The sequence below is a fragment of the Panthera pardus genome, unplaced genomic scaffold (assembly GCF_024362965.1).
Source record: "Panthera pardus isolate Hobbes unplaced genomic scaffold, ASM2436296v1 HiC_scaffold_1, whole genome shotgun sequence".
Lineage (NCBI taxonomy): Eukaryota > Metazoa > Chordata > Mammalia > Carnivora > Felidae > Panthera > Panthera pardus.
In genome coordinates, this window is record NW_026526654.1 from 13,566,900 (window position 1) to 13,588,809 (window position 21,910).

Consider the following 21,910-nt stretch of genomic DNA (forward strand, 5'->3'; position numbering starts at 1 on the left):
TCAAAAACAATGTAACTACAATCCCAGGGTCTTTACCCATTCATGCTCCTTCTTCTTCTGTTGGGTCAAGGGATCCTGACCAACATTTGGATGCTCACTCTTGCCCTTTTGCTCTCATCCACTGACCTCATCATCTTACGCTTTCCAAATTCCCAGCATTCTTTTGGTGATCTTTTGCATAAAACATTTTTATGTGTTCATTCTATTTTTAGAAGCACTTAAGAATTAGTCCCAGACCTTCTGCCCTGAAATTTATTATAAGCAAAACAAACCCTGTTTATTGTAAGAGTTACTTGTAAAAGTAAACAATGAGTCCACTTTCTAGCCTTTAACTGTGGTGGGGGCTGGGGGCAAGTAGGGGGGACCTGGGGGTCTGTAGAAAAACTGTTGAAATAGAAGTTTCTCTGCTGCTCCCACCATCTGTGTGTTTACATATCCAAGGGGAAGGGAGACCCAAAGGAGGTTCTGGAAAACCAGTACTCACGGAGTGAATACCCAGGCATTGTGCTGAGCAAGGCATGCCCCGTCCATGTCAGGACCCAGAGGGTCCTGGCCGAGCCAGCCCCGTGGAAGAGGCTGCAAATGGGGCGTAATGAGAGGAGGCTGGTGGCTGCACCGGAATAATTTGCTTCTGATTTTGCAGTGATGTTTTCATATCCCTACAGAAGGTGTTTCAATGACTGCAGTGATGTCTAAGGCCACAGTCATTTTCGCGAGGTTTTCCCCTAGTGTGGTGGGTGGGAGGATTAGGAGCTGAGCGGAAGGTCTGGATATACCATGGTTGGGAACTCGGGCTTTGGGGATCAATGAGCCTAGGGGCACTGACGCCTGCCATTTCCTGGTTGTGGGATTTTAAATTTATTGGGCTCTCTTGAGGCTGGGTTTTTCTGTAACCTGAGGCTAATTATGAGAGAATTGTTGTGAGCTTCAAAGAGAAAACATAAAGTTCCTGGCATTTATATGTGCTCGAAAGTCCATAATTTATGTTTTTACTCTTTTCACTAATTTGGCAAACATCGCATGTCATTCCACAATATATTTTGGGTAGATTGTTTTTTCTTATTGCCAGCACTTTTGTGCTGTGGGATGCATTCAGCGTCGGACTAGCCAGGAGGACTTCGTTTGGGAGCAAAGTGTTGTTTTATCTCCCACTGGCACACTCTACTTAGAAATGCTTAACATGAAACTGTAAAACTCTTCCAAATGGAAAGGCTTTCCACTCTGTATACAATTCCTAATAATTTATATTGCACTACGTCTTGGCTCATCTGCTTCTTGAATATATTTCAGAATTCAAAGGAGAGACAGGAAGAACACAAATGAAGGAATAAAAGGAAGGGATAAAAGGAAGGGATCAATGATAATGGTGTCATTGCAAGGCTGTCATAACATGGAACTTTGCAGCTATGTTTCAGTAGTTTTTGTGCAGCTAGTAGGAAAATTGTGTTACTAATAATACAGCAGTACAATTAATAACAGTAGTGTTTCAGTTCTGAATGAAAAAGATCTTAACCTCTAGAGATAAGAAGCCAGCATGCTCAACGGGCATTATTATATTTAGTGTGAATTTGATTTCATTGTGCCCTCTGAAAAATAATGTTGCATGCAAAGGAGAAGAAAATACACAAAAAGAAAATCGCCTGCCACTGATTGTTAGTGAGTGGATAGCTGCCAAGGCGTCCTGTCTCCATGAGGATAAAAGCAGGAAGCATGAATTATGGGGAAAATTGTGTATCCTTCCTTCCATGTCAACACATCTCTGTGGCCAAGAATATTGTTTTCCAAATCATAGCAATATGCCTTGCTTTTGAAAGACTTCCATAGAACCATGTAACCCAAACTGAGGGAAACAGGTATGCTATTTAAATTGGTGAAAATTGCTTCCAAACTTTTTAAAGATAGAGAAAAATAAAATGATCATCTTCAGCCATTTCTATTAAAATGCATTTTATTAAGTCTGTTGAAAATTCTTTCTTGTGCAGACTAGGAAAATAACATAAGAAGTATGTTGTACTTTTTTTTTTAAAGTTTATTTATTTTGAGCGAGAGAGAGCGTATGCACGCAAGGAGAGGAGGGGCAGAAGGAGAATCCCAAGCAGGCTCTGAGCTGTTAGCATTAACAGCTCCGAGCCTGATAAGGGGCTCAATCCCTCTGACCCGTGAGATCAGGACCTGAGTCAAAATCACAAGTCAGGTGCTTACCTGACTGAGCCACCCAGGCACCCAGGTGCCCTGAGTATGGTGCGATTTTTAATGTGGTAGAACATGCATGGGTCAGACAATTAGAGTTTTCCTACTCAGGAACTTTTCCTCATTCCATAATGAGGGATGCTATTGAAAAATTTTGTTCACGTAAGGGTTAAGTTGGGTATTTCAGAGAGATAACTGATGGCGTCTTGGAGAATGAATTGGATTTAAGACCACCAGGAAGAAACAAGGAGGCTATTTCATGAGTGATAGAGGGGAAGGACACGTTAAAAGCATAAAATAACATCAGTGTTTAGAGAAGGTGGAAGAATAATAAAGATCAATAAAAATAGAGATTACTACATTCAGAGATGATTAGTAATTATTGGGAGAAATACAGATTCATGGAAAATTTAGATGGCATTGGGATAACAACGTATCCTGGCCGGTGGAAATTAAGATTAAACACATCTCAGTCAACTGGCCCTATCAAATGGAAGGAGAAAATTGGGATAATTGCAATGTCAAAGAGAGTCCTTTAAATTAAATACAAGGGAAACGGTAAGCAAAGTATTATATTATGCTAGAAAAAAATTCAGTTTAAAAAATACAGCAGAGTAGTTCCATAATGGGGAAAAATGAATGTTAGCAAATTTGATGCTATTTGATGTGACTAAAAACTGTGCTCAATTTATTATAGGACTCAGAAAGTTGAAAGAAGCAAAGTACATAAGACAAATAAAAGGAAATCCAATAATCATGACTTTAAATCTGAAGAGGGAAATTTCTTTAAGGAGAATTATTAGTCTGGATAATTAACACACACAAAGATTATCTTACATTAGCATCAAAGCATGTTTTGATGTAAATGATTTAACTATCAATACTTGATGTTTGAAAAAATGGTAGCATGGAAAAATAATAAGACACAAATAGACTATATTGATATACTTTTGAGTCTGGCAGGCATCAGTCTGGTAAGAAGCAAGATAGGTTTTAAAACTCCACGAGGAGGAGGAGGAGGAGGAGGAGGAGGAGGAGGGGGAGGAGGAGGAGGAAAGAAAGAACAAAAAAATGTTCTACAGTGTAGGAGAATTTTCCTCACTTGTACTGACTCAGCACAAGACAACAGAGAATAAAGTTGGAGAAGAAAATGTTTTCTTCCAGAATGTTATAGTCAATGGAATCTTGAAAATGTATGTTAAGCCTTCACTCATTATTAGCTTGTGGTAATTTGGCTTTACGAATGGCACAATGTAAAGTGCTCTATGCACTGTGGTGTTGTTAGAGATAATAAGCATCATAATCGCTGTGTGTTCAGCATTATGCTAAGATAAAGAGATATGTTGAAATCGTAAAAGAACAGAGCCTTCTACCATCTGAGTATGGAGTTTATTTGAGGAGAGTGGATACTTTATACAGAAAAACGTAAAGGCCCTTTCTTCCATCATTGTATGCCTCACCTTGTTAGAAGGCTAGGGGTGTGTAGCCTGTAGAGAGAGGCAGAGCTAACCCAGAGAGGGGTGCACTGGCCAAGTTCAGTGAGACTTTCCATCTCTTTGCTGACCTGTGGCTTGTATAGAAGGATGCCTTACTGCATTCGAATGATGAACCTTGTTAATTACAGCTTTTCCCTTCTTTTGATCAGTGACTTTTCTTCCCCTTCTTTCATGAGAATGTGTATTTATGTATGTATGGCCCAAGAGTGAGCAAATTCCATTGACCTATTGTTTGACTGTAGTTTATGTTATCCAGAAACACAGGCATGGTTTGTAATTCCCCCCGTGTTCCGAGTAAAAATTGGAGATGTGTGGCTCTACTGTTACCTTAGCTAATCTTCGCCTGTTTGCCTGGCATGCACTCTGTGTTTGGAGTTATTTGTAGGTGCAGATAAATACCCTCTGAAATGAACGTGCGTATTCACTTTGCCTCTTCCATTTTTTCTTTCCCTTTTTGTTCTCATCGTTCTACCCTCCAGAGATAGGTGACTGGGAATAGATGGACCCAGAGATATTCTTATGTCTTCACTGTGAGAAGAACCTGTTTGGACACATTTTTTTCCCTCTTGTTCAAGAACTTACACCAATTATTTGGTTCAATTTAAACATAGCTTTAGGCATGAATATATCCTATAAGCACTCAAAGGGTGTAAGTACAGTAATTACTCAGTGCTTCCTTTGTGATTGAAGTTTGCTTTACAGGATATTAAATTCTTGTGATGGAGTTAACATTATTCCTAATGTCCCATAGGTAGAAAATAGGGACAGTAAGATTTTTTGAAACCCAATTATGTAGGTTCCAGGAATACTTGTTGAAACTGGCAATACCTCGCAGATTTTAGTAGGGTTTTTTTGTTTCGTGTTGTTTTGTTTTTGTGGGTGAGGGACGTTTTGAAAAAAAACGGTCTTATAACATATTGGTGTATTTTGTGGTATTTAATATTGATGGTTAAAAGAACTATAGGATACTCCGAATAGAGAAGAAAGGACTTTTCCTATTATAATCACTAATATCAGATTCTGTGAGTCTCTGTCCACTTCTGGAGTCTAACAGTTAGAACACAGCAATTATTCAAGAGGGGAGAAGCCAAATTGGGTTAATAAAAACAACAACCCAGGGGCGCCTGGGGGGCTCAGTCGGTTAAGCATCTGACTTCGGCTCAGGTCATGATCTCACAGTTTGTGGGTTCGAGTCCCACATCGGGCTCTGTGCTGATGGCTCAGAGCCTGGAATCTGCTTCAGATTCTGTGTCTCCACCTCTCTCTGCCCCTCCCTTGCTTGTGCTCTATCTCTCAAAAATGAATAAACGTTTAAAAATATTTAAACAGAAAACAAAAAAAAAAAACAACCCAAAAGAGTGACAAAATCCAAGAGCTTTCAGACTGAACGAAAGGGTGACAGGCAGCTGTTCGTCATTTCCATGGATGCACAGCGAAAAAGAAGGGATGTGCTGCTCCTCCTGTACGATGCATCTCCTTTAGATAAGTTGGCTTAAAGTTAAATTCAAACTGTGGGGAAATTTACAGAAGATATTTGACTCTTGTTTTCTGAAGATTCTGTCACCTGTTTGGAATGGTTCCGGTATTAGTTACCATGCTTGAAAATAAGAGTGACTAGCATGAGTAACTCTTGAATTCATATTCCAGCTCATATACTTTTTTTTCCAGAATATTTCAAGCAACTTTTAAAGACTAAGATAAAAAAAAAACTGTAATGATTCATTGTCAATTTAGAGACTAAAGAAAGTAGTTAAGCTGAGGTGGGTTTATTTATGTCTGGATACCAGAATTTATAATAGGCTATGTAGGTGGGAGAGACTTTATAACCTAAAATTACAGTAGAAATTGATTCAGAGTAACGAAGTCTGATTCAAACTTGAGACTCGTTAATGGACAGCAACTTTGAAGATGAGATTTAAAAAATGCTAATACTAAAACCTTGACATAAACCTACTTGTTAATAGAAGCAGAATCAGGTATTACTTGTTCTGTGCTTGTTGTCAACTAATGCGGTTTGGGGAAATTATATAAATAGGTTAAGTACAACATATCAGGCAGCATTTTGCATGATATCGGGTAGAGCATCTTATAGGATAAATATAATGAGATGGTTTTGACTGATGCTAAATTCACACTCTAACTCATGTGTTTGAACAATTCTTATAGCATAACCAGTTCTAGGGGTGACAGTGAAGATTTCCCTTGATATTGTAGAGCGTGCTCTCTCTCTCTCTCTCTCTCTCTCTCTCTCTCACACACACACACACACACACACACACAAATTTCTTCCTTTTGTTTCGCAATATTTCCCAACTTCTACTCTTAGTCCAGTTCAGATGAGGCTTTGTTTCATTCCCTTGGAACCCGAGGGATCAGTCAAGTCGGACCAGAGCCCCTCTGTCATCCCTGCCTCCTCACTCCAATCCCAGTTCCATTGTTGTGACGCACACTTGGGTTTCTCTTCAATCTAGTTAAGGTTCCATTAAGTTAACTAGGCTAAACATATTTGTTTTCTTAACAGACTGAGCCACCCAGGCGCCCCCAAGAGGCTAACATATTTGTTTTCTGTGATAATCAACCTCCGGGCCAGCATTTTTAATAATTATCATAAATTTTTAAATTTTTCTTCACCAACTTTCCAACTACCCCTTTCCTTCAACATCTTGACAAAATACTTCCATTAGGGGACAAAAACTGAGCCAAACCATATGATCATTCATTGGTGGATATATCCAGTGACCACATTAGATGCTGAGGTCCCCAAGACAAGTCCCTGGTGTCTGCAACTCGCCTTTTACTGGGTGATGTTGCAAATGGACAAGAGCCCAGTAGTAACTGTTACCCCATGGAGCTGTGGAATCCCCTAGGAGGAACAATAGAGAGGGCTGGCATGAATGTGGAAGTTCAAATAGGGGCTACCATACAAAGAAAGAGGAGGAAGCTACTTTAGGCAGGAAGGTAGTGATGATAACACATGCAGAGAGGTGCATTCTTTTCACAAGATTTAACCTATAATCACCAGTGGAGGGAGAGCAGGGAAGGGTGAGGCCAGAGCATGAATGGCCCAAATAGAAGGATTAAAAATAGGAAAAAATCACAGTCAGGTTGGCATTTAAGAACTAACCTTCAGGCCCTAGTGTGGACAAAAGACAGATAAAGGCCAATTCAGAAACTGAGGTAATAATTAGAAGACTGCTGCAGTTGCGAAACAAGGAGGACCAGTTAGGACAGTGATGCTGGGATGGAAGAAAAGAGAAAAATATGGAGGCAGCACTGGCAGGATTCTGGTGTGGAAGACAGAAAAGATTTAGATGCTGTGGATGGCACCCAAAGTTCAGATGGACCCAAATGTTTCAATGGTGGTTCCACTGAGCAAACTACGTAAAATGTAGACTGATGGGCATACTGGCTTTGGGATGGCCATGGCATAATTAGTGACCACAGGTGTGGCAGATCCACACCTAATTAGGAGATAGGAATATAAATATGAATTAAAGTTTCATGAATCACAGTAATGGATGAAACCACCAGGTCTAAAAGAATGAGTGATAGCACATAAGAGCAGTTGATTGAAGCACATACAAGAGAATGTTCAGAGAAGAGTCCTTAGTCTATGAGTTATATGTATGAGTTTACAAGAGTGCCCACACTGGCAGTAATATTTTTCTAATGAAAAAACTTTGTAAATACGTACTTTTACTTACAAACTCACTAGAATAAATGATACACTAGTTATAGGAAGGTAGCCAGATCAGGTAGCTGTGAATATCGTTTTCAAAGGCTCGTAAGAAGATATACAAATATTGGCAATAGCTTTGAACTCCTTTACCATGAGGCATCTAACATTAGGTCTGGTATCATATTTTGTAAAATTAAAGACATATGAACCGTGAATCAGAAAAAGAAGAAAGAACGTAATCAGGACTCAACTCATGTGAATTTGTAGAGCCTTTGAGCAGGCTAATGAAGTTTGTATCTCTGAATAAACCCACTTACTTACACTTACTTAGACATTCTCATTGATACAATTGTGATGATAATATTTCCTGCCATATGCAGCTATTACTGGAAGATTTTAAGGTTAGGGTTTCAGATTGGTCAAAATAGTTGGTATGTATGCATATGTATGGATTTCTCATCAGCATACAAGCATTTTTGGTTATGGCTCTACAGCAGAATTGCTTAAAAGAAATTTTACTCTATCGGTTCTCGGCCTTTTGGCTAAGATCAAGTGTAAAAGAAATTTTACTCTCAGTAATAAATAGCGATGAGAGCTTAAAATATTAATAAAGAAGTACTATATAATAGTAGATGTATACAATAGCATAAGGCCCAGGAGATTTTCATTGTAGGTCAGTAGTAAGCATAAAGCGGGAGACGGAATAATTGTGTTGAAGTGATTATATGAAAGCGCTATTCAGCAGCTGTGTTAGCCTCTCTGGAGCCCAGTGTTCTCATCCCTGAAATGAAGATGCCAGATACACTGACACCTGTTTGTCCCACCAGATCCAATCTCTGCCATCGTCTGCTCTGCGGTGGGAGTTGCAGCCATCCCATCTACTCCAAGCTCTGTGTCAGTGAGGTCCTTCACCATTTGGGCCAGGATAGTGGTTGCTTCGGAAGATGAGGAGAGCAGTGGAGGAAGCGATGGCTGCAGTCTTCTCTTAATTCTTCTCCTGGATGTTGCCCTGTCCTGGCCGGGTCCTCAACAGGCCTTTGACCTTCCAAAGGAGACCCTTCCGAAACTTCCTCTCCTTCCCCCTGTCATTTTGGGTATCGATGGTGGGAAAAGCTAGGATCAGGCTAGCCTCTGGGTTTTACACTACCCCTCAGGGTATCCCCGCATCCTGTCTGTTGTAAAAACAACAACAACCTCCACAAAGCAAAAAAAACCTCACGTCATGCCAACTTGAGTACCATCTGTATATCCTGTCAAGATCCTAGAGTCTGGAATACTATCCAGGAGAATTATCGTTTGCCTCTGTAGGTTTTGAGAACCACTGTTAGCGGAATAAAACCGTTAGCAAGTTTGTTCGGGAGAACAGTTGCCATACACCTTTGCATCTCTGTGGACCAACACTTCTTATCGATTTCTTTTTGAATGTTGATCAGAGTAAGCCTTCAACGGGTTCACCCGCGACGCTTTTATACAATCTGAGTTGTTTGTTCTATATAACGAAAACCAAGGGTCAGTGATTTACTAGGGAAAATCTTTGTCAACGGACACAGGGATTGGCTCTTCCGGGTACTGGTGCCGCTTTTGTATAACAGCATAAGACGATTGCTGCCTCCGTGGTCACCGGCAACGCGCAATTTCCTCCTGTTTTGGTTGCTCAGAGTCCCAATTTTTGCTTGCCATATGTCACTTAAGTAAAGCAGGGCAGTGGTTGTGGGCGCTGTGTTGTCATGAATGAGGAATATGTGTAGCGCCTGATGTATTCACACGTTTCCTGATGTCTGATGTGGTTTGGCGTCTCATACGCCATCCGCAGGGGACACCTGTTTAAGGCTGTTGGGGAAAGAGTTCGCTCAGTCGCTCCCCCTAAATGGGGGGAGCAGTAGCATGGAATCGGAGCTCTGTGACCTGCCGGCCTCCGCGGAGCTCAGCTCTGTCCGTACAGAGGAAGGAGTCCGGTCCCTTCTACCAACTAAGGGGTTCTCATAAGATTTCATGAGATTGGCGCCCAGAAATGTAACTTGGCCTTCTCTGTAATTTTCATCATCTGCTAAGAAGTAAACAAACAAATAAAAATCCCAGTGTTTGGTTTGCAGGAGTCAGCATTGTGCAGAAAAATCGTCACAAACGTGACCGGAGATTAGTCAGTCGTCTGGTTCATTTATCATTCAACAGATTTTACTGAGCCAGCCAGTGAGGATATTATAATGAATAAAACATATATACTTATTATCCACATAAATGGTTACGGTTAATGCAGGCAACATTTAATTCAATAAATAATTAAAATCAGAGGACCAGAGCTTTTAGAGGTGTCTAACTGAAAATTAGATTCCCAGATGAAGCGCCCTAAGGAAGAGCAGAAGAGTAGGGTAGGCTTCTGACACGGTCTAGTCAACTGGAAAATTTCTGCTTCTGTCAATTAACAGGAGTTGTTGATAAATTTTAAGTGATCAAACCAAACATCACACACTTAACACACCATTCAAACATATAATATTATTAGTGATGGGAACAGATGTGGATAGACTAGGGTAGCACCTGCGTTAGCAAAGGGACAGAGTTTACATGTGGAGGTTGAGGGCAAGCTGAATTCAAGTTTCGTACAGATCCAAAATGTAGATCAGATGGAAAACAATTACCTAGGCTGTGTCGTCATCAGGATGTTGATTTTTAAATCTCTTAAGGCTCAGGCAATACAGTCTCTGTTTCAGGTAGATATACTCTCATAATAACACCTTGTTTTACCTTAGAATGATTAATGTGGGGAAAGATTCATTGACCAAAAAATGAGTTTTCTTTTTTGTAGAGACATGTCTGCTTCCAAAAATACACAAATGTGCTCGTGTACTATATAGACAATACTAGCATATATATTATACTAGCATAGACAATATTGCATATACATATAGCATAGACAGTACTAGCATATATGTTATACTGGCATAGACAATATTGGTTATTTTTCCCCTTGCATACAACGTAATTTGTAATATAACCGCAAGCAAAAAGTGAGCTGCAAATTCACCATAAATTGGATAAATATTTAGCATTTTTGCAAGTTCTAGTTTATGCAGCTGATAAAATAAATAGCAGGTAGTGATTAACTAATTCACTAAGTGAACATCTAAATTGTGGTGGGCAATATACTAAATGCTACGAACATAAAGATGAGTAAAAACCTGTTCCCCATTATCCAAGAGCTCATATCCTACCATTGAAAGGATTGCAGAAGAGGTTCTTTTCCCCCAGATTTATTGAGATATAATCGACATATAACATTGTGTAAGTTTAAGGTATACACTGCGATGATTTGATACACTTATATATTGTAAACTGATTACCGCAATGAGGTTAGTTAACATCTTTCACTTCATATAATTACCATTTTTGTTGTTGTTGTTGGTGGTGGTGGTGTTGTCATGGTGAGAACATTTGAGATCTGTCCTTCTAGCAATTTTCAATAATGCAGTTAAGTACTAACTGTAGTCACCATGCTGTACATTAGATCTCTAGAATGTAGTCATAACTAGAAGTGTGTGTCCTTTGACCCAGCGTCTCCTCAGTTGCTTCACTCCGCAGCCCCTGCAACCACCAGCTACTCTCTGTTGACGAGTTTGGCTTTGTTCAATTCCACATAAGGGGCAAGGTCATACAGTGTTTGTCTTTCTTTGTCTGACCTATTTTGTCTCACACAGTGCTCTCAAGGTTCACCAAAGTTGCAAATGGTAGGATTTCCTTCTTTCTTGAATGGCCGACTAATAGCCATTGCATATACATGCGACATTTTTGGGGGTAACCATTTGTCTGTTGCTGAACACTTACGTTGTTTCCATGTCTTGGCTATGGTGAATAATGCTTCAGTTGAACAGGGCAGATATCTCAGTGAGATAGTAGTTTTATTTCCTTTGGATAAATATACAGAGATGCAATTGCCAGGTCACATGGTAGATCTATTTTAATTTTGGGGGGAACCTCCATACTGTTTTCCACAGTGACTGTGTAAACTTATACTCCTGCCAATAGTGCACAATGTTCCCTTTTTTCTAGATCTTTACCAGCATTCTTCCCTTGTCTGTTTGATCATAGCCATCCTAACAGGTGTGAAGCAGTAGATCCTCATGATTTTGACTTGCATTTCTGGAATGATTAGTCCTGTTGAGCACCTTTTCCTGTACTTGTTGACTCTTTCTGTGTCTTCTTTGGAAAAATATCTACTCATGTCCTTTACCTATTTTTTCAGTTGGATTATTTGTTTTCCACTGTTGTATGAGTTCTTTATATATTTTGGATATTAGCCCTTATCAGACATCCGATTGGCAGATGATTTCTCCCATTCCGTAGGTTACCTTTTCATTCTGGTAATTTTTTTTTCCCTGCATGGAAGCTTTTTAGTTTGACGTAGCCCCACTTACTGATTTTTGCTTTTGTTGCTTGTGCTCTTGGTGTTCAGTCATTGCCAAGGCCAGTGTCAAGGAGATTTTTTCCTATGTTTTCTTCCAGGAGTGTTAATGGTTGTAGATCCTAATTAAGTTATGATACCAATTTCAGCTAGTTTTGTGATTAGTGTAAGATAGGGGTCCATTTTCATTCTTTTGCATATGACTATCTGGTGTTCCCAACACCATTTATGGAAGAGACTTTCCTTTCTTCAATGACTGTTCTTGGCTCTCTGGCCAAATATTAGTTGATTGTAGATACATGGGTTTCTTTCTTTCTTTTTTCTTTCAAATTTTTTAAAGTTTATTTTTGAGAGAGGCAGAGCATGAGCGGGGGAGGGGCAGAGAGCGAGGGAGACACAGAATCCGAAGCAGGCTCCAGGCTCTGAGCTGTCAGCACGGAGCCGTACTTGTGGCTCAAACTCACGAACCGTGAGATCATGACCTGAGCTGAAGTCAGATGCTTAACTGACTGAGCCACCCAGGCGCCCCTGCGTGGGTGTATTTCTGAGCCCTCATCATTCTGTTAATCTATGTGTCTGTTTTTATGCCAGTGTCATACTCTTTTGATTATCATAGCTTTATAAATATAGTTTGGAATCAAGACGTGTGATGTTGCCAGTTTGTTCTTTGTCAAACGTGCTTGTGTTTTTGAGGCTTTTTGAGGTCTTCTGAAGTGCTCTACGAATTTGGGAGTCTTTGCTCTATTTCACTGTAGAAAACCATTGGAATTTTAATAGGGATTGCTTTGAGTCCATTGATGGTGTGGGTATTTTAACAATATTAATCCTTCCAATCCATGAACAAGGATGTCTTTCTACATAAGGGTTTTGATGTCAGTTTGGGGCCCATGTAAAATGATTACATTGGAATACCCATCATTGCATAGTGCTCTTCAGAAATTAATTCTCTTTTCAACCACATTAACTCATTTGATACTTTAAACACTTCTGAGAAATAACTATCATTTTTATCACTCTCACATAAGAAATAACGAATTTCAAATTGGAGCCAGGACTTTCCTTGAAGGCAGGGAAAAAGTGTTAGATGGTATCGTTGGAGTATGAAAAAAACATTGAATAATAGAAAAAACTGGAATAAAAGTTAAAGTATTTAGATGGGTGGGGAGTAGAAGATATGGAAATGAAGAGGAAAAAATGAAGAAAGAAAGCAAAATACAAATAGTTAAAAGATTGCCAGTAGTAAGCAAAGCCTGAGATTGGCTAAGTGCCAGAAGTGTTCATCTTTGAGGGCAGCGCATTGTATAAAGGAGCACCAGGGTCAAGATACTGTTCTAATATCGAGAATGACAATTGTGAGTTTAGGGAAAATATATACGTTTTGGATATGGAGAACAAATTAATACTAGCGCATTTTGTATGAAAATTAAAAAAAAAATCTGTATTCACTCTTAAAAAATTTTTTGTATTCACTTTAATAAATACAACTTTGTTTTCCGAAGGGCTTAACACCATGAATCAGCTTTAAATTTTATAGCAGAGGGTGTCCTACTTCAAGGTCTCAGCATGAAATGGAAATGAAATTGAATTGTGAGTATTTGGTTCCTAAGTAAAAGGAAGTTCCTTGAGGTTTTAGGAGAAGGTGGAACGGGAGTAAGAGAAGAAATTCAAAAGACAGCTTGACAGGACGAATTAAGTCACTGGAGGTCTCGGCTTAACGTATGAAAATCCCAATGCAAAACCTGGTCTGAAAGGCAGAGTACCGAAGAGCTAGCTTTTGGCATGCGTAGAGTCAATGCCCTTTCACCAGCTGTGAATGGTTTGGCTAAGAGAGAATATGAGAAGGAAGAGAATGTCCAGGGAAAGAATTAGGGCATGGCTCCTTCCTCTACTTATTATGATCAGAAAGGCACATGGAAACATACCAGTGTTGGAAAGCCACTAAATCTGATTTGGAAACGATATTATTATATGTGTAAATCAGAGATTATGAAGTATCTGGTCTGTAACTGTATTTCATTCCCTCAATGAGATAAGGACATGGAAATTACTTGAAGATACGATGCTGTTCCACATGTAGTTATGAAGGTAGTATTAGATGGATTTTTCCAGTTCAGGGCAACAGCTGGCAAGGTTGAAATAGCCTAAGAAGAAATCACAAACTCAAATATTTGAATTAATTCTATAACAGTGCAGGTGTGAAGATGTTTGTCCTCATTTAGATCAATGCGACAAGATTTTGGAATATACCGCAGAGAAATGAAAGAAGGTCCGTGAGACTTATGTATGGTAAACCATCACGCTGTGAACTTACCTACCACATCTCTCTATGGTAATTCAGCCCAGATATTCCAAGTATGAAATAAAGATGTTCATACAAATCTTATTCACTTAAAAATGAAAGAAGAACTTGACCTATTGGCTGTAGAGAATGTAAGATTACGGACAGTTAAATAGTAATACTTTTTTTTTTTTTTTTTTAGTAAAAAATGATTGGTACTGGAAAATCACAATTCGTGGCCAAAAAATACAGATTTAGAAGGTGATCGTTGGCGAATGAGGGCTGAAGCTGTCAAGAGCCTTTGGCTGTTGGAAAAGAATCCCTGTGCACAGGATGCTGGTAGACTTGCACAAATTGGAGAGTGAGGGGTGGGAGGAAGTAGAGGGTCCAGCAAAGGCTGGAAGGGATGTTCGAGGTCATGGCCTCCATCTCTTGTTCAAACAGAAAACTTGTGCTTGGACTCTTCTAGAAATAGGGAGTTTATCCCCCCACTAAGATGCCCCATTCCCATCTCCACTGGCTTGAGGTCTGCCTTTATCGAATGTCCAACCACTGACCCTGGCCTGCATTCAGGAGCCACCCCAGTTGGTGGTCCTTTTCATCCTAGTCTTTCAGGTGTGAACTGGGTGGTCATGCCCCTTCTGAGTGTGTGTTCCCCCCCGCCCCCCACCAGGTCCCTTGTTCCTGTTTCCTCTCACTGCTCCTCACCGGGCATCACTTTCACTTTCTACTTTCCTGATTCTCCTCCTCTGGGCACACTCTAATTAAGTTCCTTCCTAAAATGTGGTGCCCAGATTTAAACATGATGCTCCAAATCCATTTCACACACCAAGGAATCGAGGGAGACAGATGTTTCCTTTGTTCTGAATCCTGTTCCCGCAGCCTAGGTTTGCAAGGGATTGGCAGCCAAGTGTCCCAGTTTACTCCCGTTAATGTTAAATATGCAGCCACCCTAAAAGCCCTGGGTGTTTGTAACAAGTTCTGTTATTTATCTAGGTCTCCTTCATTTTGGGATCTGGAGTCAATTCTTTGAAACTTAAGGTGTGCAGTTGAAGTCTACTTTATTAAATTACATTTTTAATTCACCAGCAAACGAATCAGCAGAGAATTTGAACGAGGCAGAAAGCGAGCACAGTGTCAGGCCACAGACACCAGGAACATTTCTGGGAATACGTGGCAAAAATATGTTTACCAATTTTATGACGTATGTTATATAAAATTTATATAACATGTGATAATTTCTTTGGCTTATTTACTCTAGTTTCTTTAATGTCTCTTTTGCTTCCTTTCCTATAACATGCATGAAATTAACATTCTGTCCTTGAAAGGGACCCACGGGTGCGTCTCCTTTTCTTTGCTGCTCTTTCCCAAACAGTGACAGAGCTCAAGAGGCCGACTTGTGGCTGTACCCGTTACCAGCTGCATGAGTAGGGTGAATTTGAAATTATCTTCTTACCTTCGTTTCTTTACCTTTAAAATGGGCACACTTGTGAGGATGCTGCGATAATCACACAAGATACCTTACATGAAGTGTTAGACAAATTGCCACAAACAGAAAGGCATCAAATAATAAAATAATGGCTATTTTATTGGACTACCCCTGAATCTGGAATTTTTAAAAATATTTCGGCACTTCTATCAAAGCCCATTTCAAGCATTTTTCAAGTATGCATTCACATTAAAAACTTTTTTAAAATGCTTATTCATTTATTTTTGAGAGAGAGAGAGTGCGAGTGGGGGAGGGACAGAGAGAGAGAGAGAGACACAGAATCTGAAGCAGGCTCCGAGCTGTCAGCACAGAGCCCAGTGTGCGGCTCGAACCCACGAACCATGAGATCATGACCTGAGCTGAAGTGAGACGCTCAGCCGACAGAGCCACCCAGGCGCCCCTGCATTCCCATTTTTGATTGTTCTGAAATCTATGATGTCCTAGGGAGACTGTTTCCCACTCAGCTTTGTATCCCTGAGATCTGCCATGGCTCCTGTGGTGCACAGAAGGTCTGCAGAAAACGCTCCTGAAATTCAGGTGATAAATAGCTTAATAAATGAAGATGTGATAGAGTCTAAGAGCTCATGAGTCACACTTGACTCTGGCTTGGTGATAGCGCCTATCAGGATATAACGCTGGTGTAAGCCTGCGACCCGTTCCGTGGGTGTTGACGGCTGTGTTACTGTTATGCCTAGAAGCGTAGCGTGTGCCAGAACCGTTTACGTGCACTTTCTCATTTAATCCTCGCTACGGCCCTGTGACACAGATTTGATCACCAGCACCCTCTTACAGATGAGGAAGCTGAGGAAAGAGGGGATGAGGCTCTTACGGAGGCTCGCGCCCAGCTGGGGCGGGATGGAGACAGAACTAGAACCCAGCCTGTCTGGCTCCGGAGCCGAGATAACTCATCAGTGCCCTCTGTTGCCTCTCACCCCGCTGAGTTGCCCAAGCTCAGTGTTTCCACTGATAATAACGATTTAAAAAAAGACTTGACCCCAGATTTAGGTCAATTTGTACATTTGTTTTGTTCTCTCCTGACTGCTTTTGGAAGCTGCAGCTGATGGGCCACGGCACTTCCCTCTTCCCTCTGGCTGCCGAGCCCAGCAAGTTGTGCATGTGGGAAAACAAGGTCAGCTGGCACTTTAGGACAGTTTTACTGTGTCAGTGTTACTAAGATATCACCACCGAGCTGTTCCAGGCCACGTGCATCACAGCCAGCCTGCTCGGTCGTTTCCTAACTAAGCTGAGATACTCTGAGCCTCCCTAAACCGTGGTTCCCTTGTCTTTGAAATGGTGGACCCACTTTCTCATACCGTTATGAAGCGTAAGTGAAATCACACGTGAGAGCCCATGAAATGTTGGCTAGTTTAGGGTAAAGCTTGTTTTTCTCACCCAAATGACACCGATAACCCAGTGGGAGACCAAAGAACTCACATCAATAACTACAGTATGATGTGGTCTCTGAGATATATTGTACTAGACATATGCAGAATATGGAGCTATTAGGGAGGAAAGATCCCTTCTCATTCTGAAAAGAGAGAGGAAGGTCCATAAAAATTGGGATTTCTGCCCGGTCCTTGAAGAAAATTTTGCTCGGCTTGTTCAGACCGTGGGTAATTTCACAGTGATGTGTTCGCCTAGATGGCACAGGTGCAGAGGCATGATTGTTTTCCCAAGTTGCCTTCCCCAGTTGCCCAGCATAGAGCCTTGCACACACTAGGAATTCAATAAATATCTGTTGAGTGAATTAGTAAACAATAGAATATGTAACACCCAAAGTGATATACTGTGTTAGGTCAGAGGTATTTTTAACTCCAACTTACTGATGAAAAATTTAGACTGGGAGAGGTTGTAGTTTGTCCAAAACAGTTCACCTCATCAGGAAAAGTGAACTGAATATAACATTACTGGAAAATCTGTGACTGCATTTTTTTAAAGGGTTTTGCCCTCCGAATTTGGAAATAAATGCCAGAATAGAATCGTGTTCAAATTGCTTTGGAATACAGTAGTGATTTCTTACAGTGTTCATTTTCCTAGCTGATTTAAAAGTCAGATGAGAGTTTTGAATTGAATTGAATTGAATTGAATTGAATTGAATCTGTTGACAGCTCCCTGTAGGACCTACCAGTAGGATTTGCAAACCATTTGCAAAATGTAGGGCATGACATACAAATTTGGGGATCTGCAGCAACACGTGTGCCCATGGAGACAAATACGCACATTGAGATTGACCCAGAATTACTGCTACCGCAACGAGCCTTCTTCAGTGCATTGGAAATGTCAAGAGAAATGACTGAAATAAGTGTTGCTCTTTTCGAATTCATTAGGGGGTAAATATTCTAGCTCAGTATCTGTAGCATAGTAGATTAATGGTTGATGAATAGAAACATAACAGGCTGACTTAAGTAATTAGTTGAATGATGAACTCTTAAAAATACTCGAAGTTTATCATTTAAGGGGAAAAAATGGTCTTTAGCAGGATTAAAAATATAAAGTGACCTTTACAACCTAGTTGATCTTAAACTCATACCAAATAGTGATATGTATTGTTATTTTTCAGTGATAAGGAAATCAAAACTTAAAACACAGACATGTTTTTATTAAGTATAAGAGAAAATTTTTGTAGGACAATTTTTTGTTTTGTTTTGTTTTAGAGAATTTATGGGGGAAATGGAGACAGATGATTAGAATAAGGACAAAATATCAATCCCCTGAGATTATTTTCTAAAATTCTTTTTTTGTTCACCCCATGGCAAAGTAATCACAAGATTATTCTATTACTAGCTTCCAAGAATTGACATATAGTAGCTGCAAGCGAAAATAGCAGTCTGTATGCAACATTATTTTTAACCTCGCTTATTCCGTGAGTATGATTTATAGTCCCGACCAGTGATTTATCGTATATATCAAGATAGGTTTGCATATTCTAGGGCTGTTTTTGTTTTCACCTCATGTTTCTGATAAGAGAATTGAAAACAATCCATCAAGGTAGAATATGAGCAGGCTAGAATGTGTCGAAGATCTGAATACAACACGTATCACAAGTCAATAGCTTCAGTAGACGCCTAGCCAATATGTTGTTGACCTTAATTAAGAACTAGCACGTTCACTTTATCCTTTGATGAAATTGAGCTCAGTAAGAACTGAATTATTCATCCTAAATTACTTGTGCTTAGCAAAGTACATTCTAGATACTCATTTAATGTTCATTAAATAAAGCAAATATAAGATGTAAGAAACCTCTTTTTAATGTAATAGGTACTAAAGGTCTATCCTGAAATTTTCCGTTCCGTAAAACCTAAACATTAATTTTTAACTGGCGACCATCACAAATGGTAGAGATTTTGCATATAATTTTTGAATACCACATTTTAAAAAGTGTGTTCCTTAGAACCCTGCTTTCAGAGGTTGTTAACAAATGTTTCTCTTACCTAGGACCTGAGCTTTTATTATGATAGGCTAATAGGCAAAACCATGACCCGAGAAGAGATCTAATTACTGTGTTTTCCACAGTCATTTCACCACAGAATTTCTCTCTTTATTCAGTATGTTTTAGGAAAGGCTGTTGTAAATGATACTGCACATTTCAGATTAATTTATCCTTTGCCGATATATTTCCTACTTTGTTAATAAGAGATTTTTTTTCACATAATATTTCATATAACTCCTCAAATGCCTCACTGAGGCATAAGATAGATAGATAGATAGATAGATAGATAGATAGATAGATAATGATGGCTTCCAATCTATTTGATAGCCATTAAATATTACACTGTATTAATTATGATCATAATATGTAGGCCTAAAAAGTCTATTTATATGTTCAGTTGCAAAACACTTTAAAAATCAAAATTCAAATACTTACACTAATAAAAAGTTTATATTAAAATATAATCTCAAACCAATCTAGGAATTTGGGATTTGGAAACATCCAAAAAGTAAAGTTAAAGGTTGTATTAGTTTTATACTTTGGTTAGATTTTTTGAGCTTTAATCACTAACATAATACAAATCTAAACTGCAAGGTAAAATATTCTATGTATTATAAGTACATTTTGAAATGAAATGGTTTTATGCCCCTTTAGGGAAAAAGAAATGCATGTCCAGTGATTTTATTTAAGGTGTTAAATGCAAACTCCCTTCTTCCTCAGAAGGAAGAAGATAAATGACTACAAGGACGCTAAAAGGTCAAGGAAAATTTAGGCCAAAACCAAGAATGCAACAAAAGAATCACCAGAAGCAAAGTAGACACAGTGAAAAGGAAATTCTTTAAAAAGGGAAGAAAAAAATGACGGTTTAGGTCGTTCAAGATTTAATTGACTACACAAAGTCAGAGAGAACAGAACCTTCTGACAAGCTTTTGCAATGGTCCTATTGAGATTTCACCCCGGCCATTAACATATCTTCCTAATTAGACTAGACAACTCTCAGACAGGCTACTGGTAAACCCTGAACTTCTGAGAAAAATATTTGGATAATGGCTTGAAAGCAATTAGAAAGATCATTGGATAAAAGAGTCTGTATTATTTACCTATGAAACCATGGTGCTTTGAGGTCTGTTTTAGAAGTTAAAGCCCAGTTATGGATAATTATGAAAAGTATCTTTCAAGCTCTTCTCGATTAGTGAACTAGAGTCACTATCCTGTATATCTGTGAATAATTTGCTAGGCATAATGTCAGGTAACTATTTGACCTTTACAACTTTAGGCATACACAGCTGTACCACATATACAGTTGACCTTGGCCCTCATTGATACTTACAATGCAAGACTCCACGGGTCCTGAGACCTCACACAATGGCCTCTGAATTTTAGGTGGCTCTCAACAACAGAGATAATCAAGAGAATGTCTTAGGTAACTCTGGCTGCTGTTGGAGACTATCATAATTCTAGGACAAACTAAAGTAGATTTTGAAGTTTAGATATTTGGAGGATCTATGCTGATGGATTTTCAAAGTAGCGACCATAGCCAACTGCAGGAACAGGACATGGCTGGGTCCGTGTGCAGCCTTTGATCGCAGGGGGACTAGCTGGTTCAGTTAAGGCTAATGGAACAGTTCTTCATGTATTTTTAAAACTTATTTTGAGAGAGAGAAAGAGAGTGCGAGGAGGGGAGGGCAGAGAGAGGGAGACAGAGAATCCCAAGCAGGCTCTGCGCCGTCAGTGTGGGGCCTGATGTGGGGCTCAAACCCACGAACTGTGGGATCATGACCTGAGTGGAAACCAAGAGTCAGATGCTTAACCGACTGAGCCACCCAGGCATCCCTGTCCAATCCTATTCTTAATAAATGTTTTCTGGAGGTCTCAATTAGTAGAAAAAAGTAAGTCCCAATGATTTTGTTCATATCCTAAGTGTTCTTGAAATTACTATGTTAATATTATTTATTGTGCCTCTTCGTGTTGGGGAAGTTTCATAGAAGATCCCTCATCCTGTGAAGGACTTCCATTTATAGATAGGTGTTTATTTTCACTTTGCAGAAGAAAAGCCTAGAATCGGAGTGGTAAAATAACTTGCCACAGGTGTACAATATACATCCTGTCAGAGCCATAATTTTAGAAATAAACTATTATCCATTTATTGAGTGCTTACTATAGGCCAGATGCTACTGTTCAAAGCACTGTAGATGCAACATCTGATTTTATTTTGAAACGAATCCCAGAAGGCAGTTTTCATGGACGTCATTTTCAGTTATGGAAACCGAGCCTGAAATAGGTGCGATGACTTGGTCAAGGACACAGGACTCAAGTGACAGAGCTGAGACTTGCATTGAGGCCAGTCTCCCTCCCAGTGTCTCCTGCTCTCTCTGTAGGTCCTGAGAAGTGCCTAGTCATGATTCCTGGGAACTCTTGCTTTCTCTGTGTCTCTTTCCTTTGTAAGTGCCTCCCTACTCTTTAAGAGGATCTCTTCTTACATAGAAACATGAAAAGAGAAAAACACTTTGTAATGATTAGGAATGCCTTAAGGTATATTTTAGAGCAGGGTATGCTGACATGAATACACGGAGAAAATGTCTATTGTAAATGGCATTGTGAGGATGTGCATACACACACACACACACACACACACACACACAGCCCTCAAACAACTGGGGATAAGGGGTACCAACCCTCCACATAGTTGAAAATCTGCATATAACATATACCTCCCTATAAACTTAACCATTAACACCCTTCTGTTGATTGCTGGTCTTACTGATAACATAAACAGTTGATTAACACATATTTTGTATGCTATATGTAGTATATACTGTATTCTTACAATGAATATGATAGAGAAAACAAAGGGTCATTGAGAAATCATAAGGAAGAGAAAGTACATTTACAGACCTGTACTGTAAAAAATCTGCACGTAAGTGGACCCCGTGTTGTTCAGTGGCCAAC

At 39.6% G+C, this 21,910-nt stretch overlaps 1 pseudogene; it reads left to right on the plus strand.

Annotated features, from left to right (window-relative positions):
* LOC109263957 (PIH1 domain-containing protein 2-like) overlaps positions 1 to 21,910 on the plus strand; it is a 93,943-nt pseudogene that overhangs the window by 60,693 nt on the left and 11,340 nt on the right.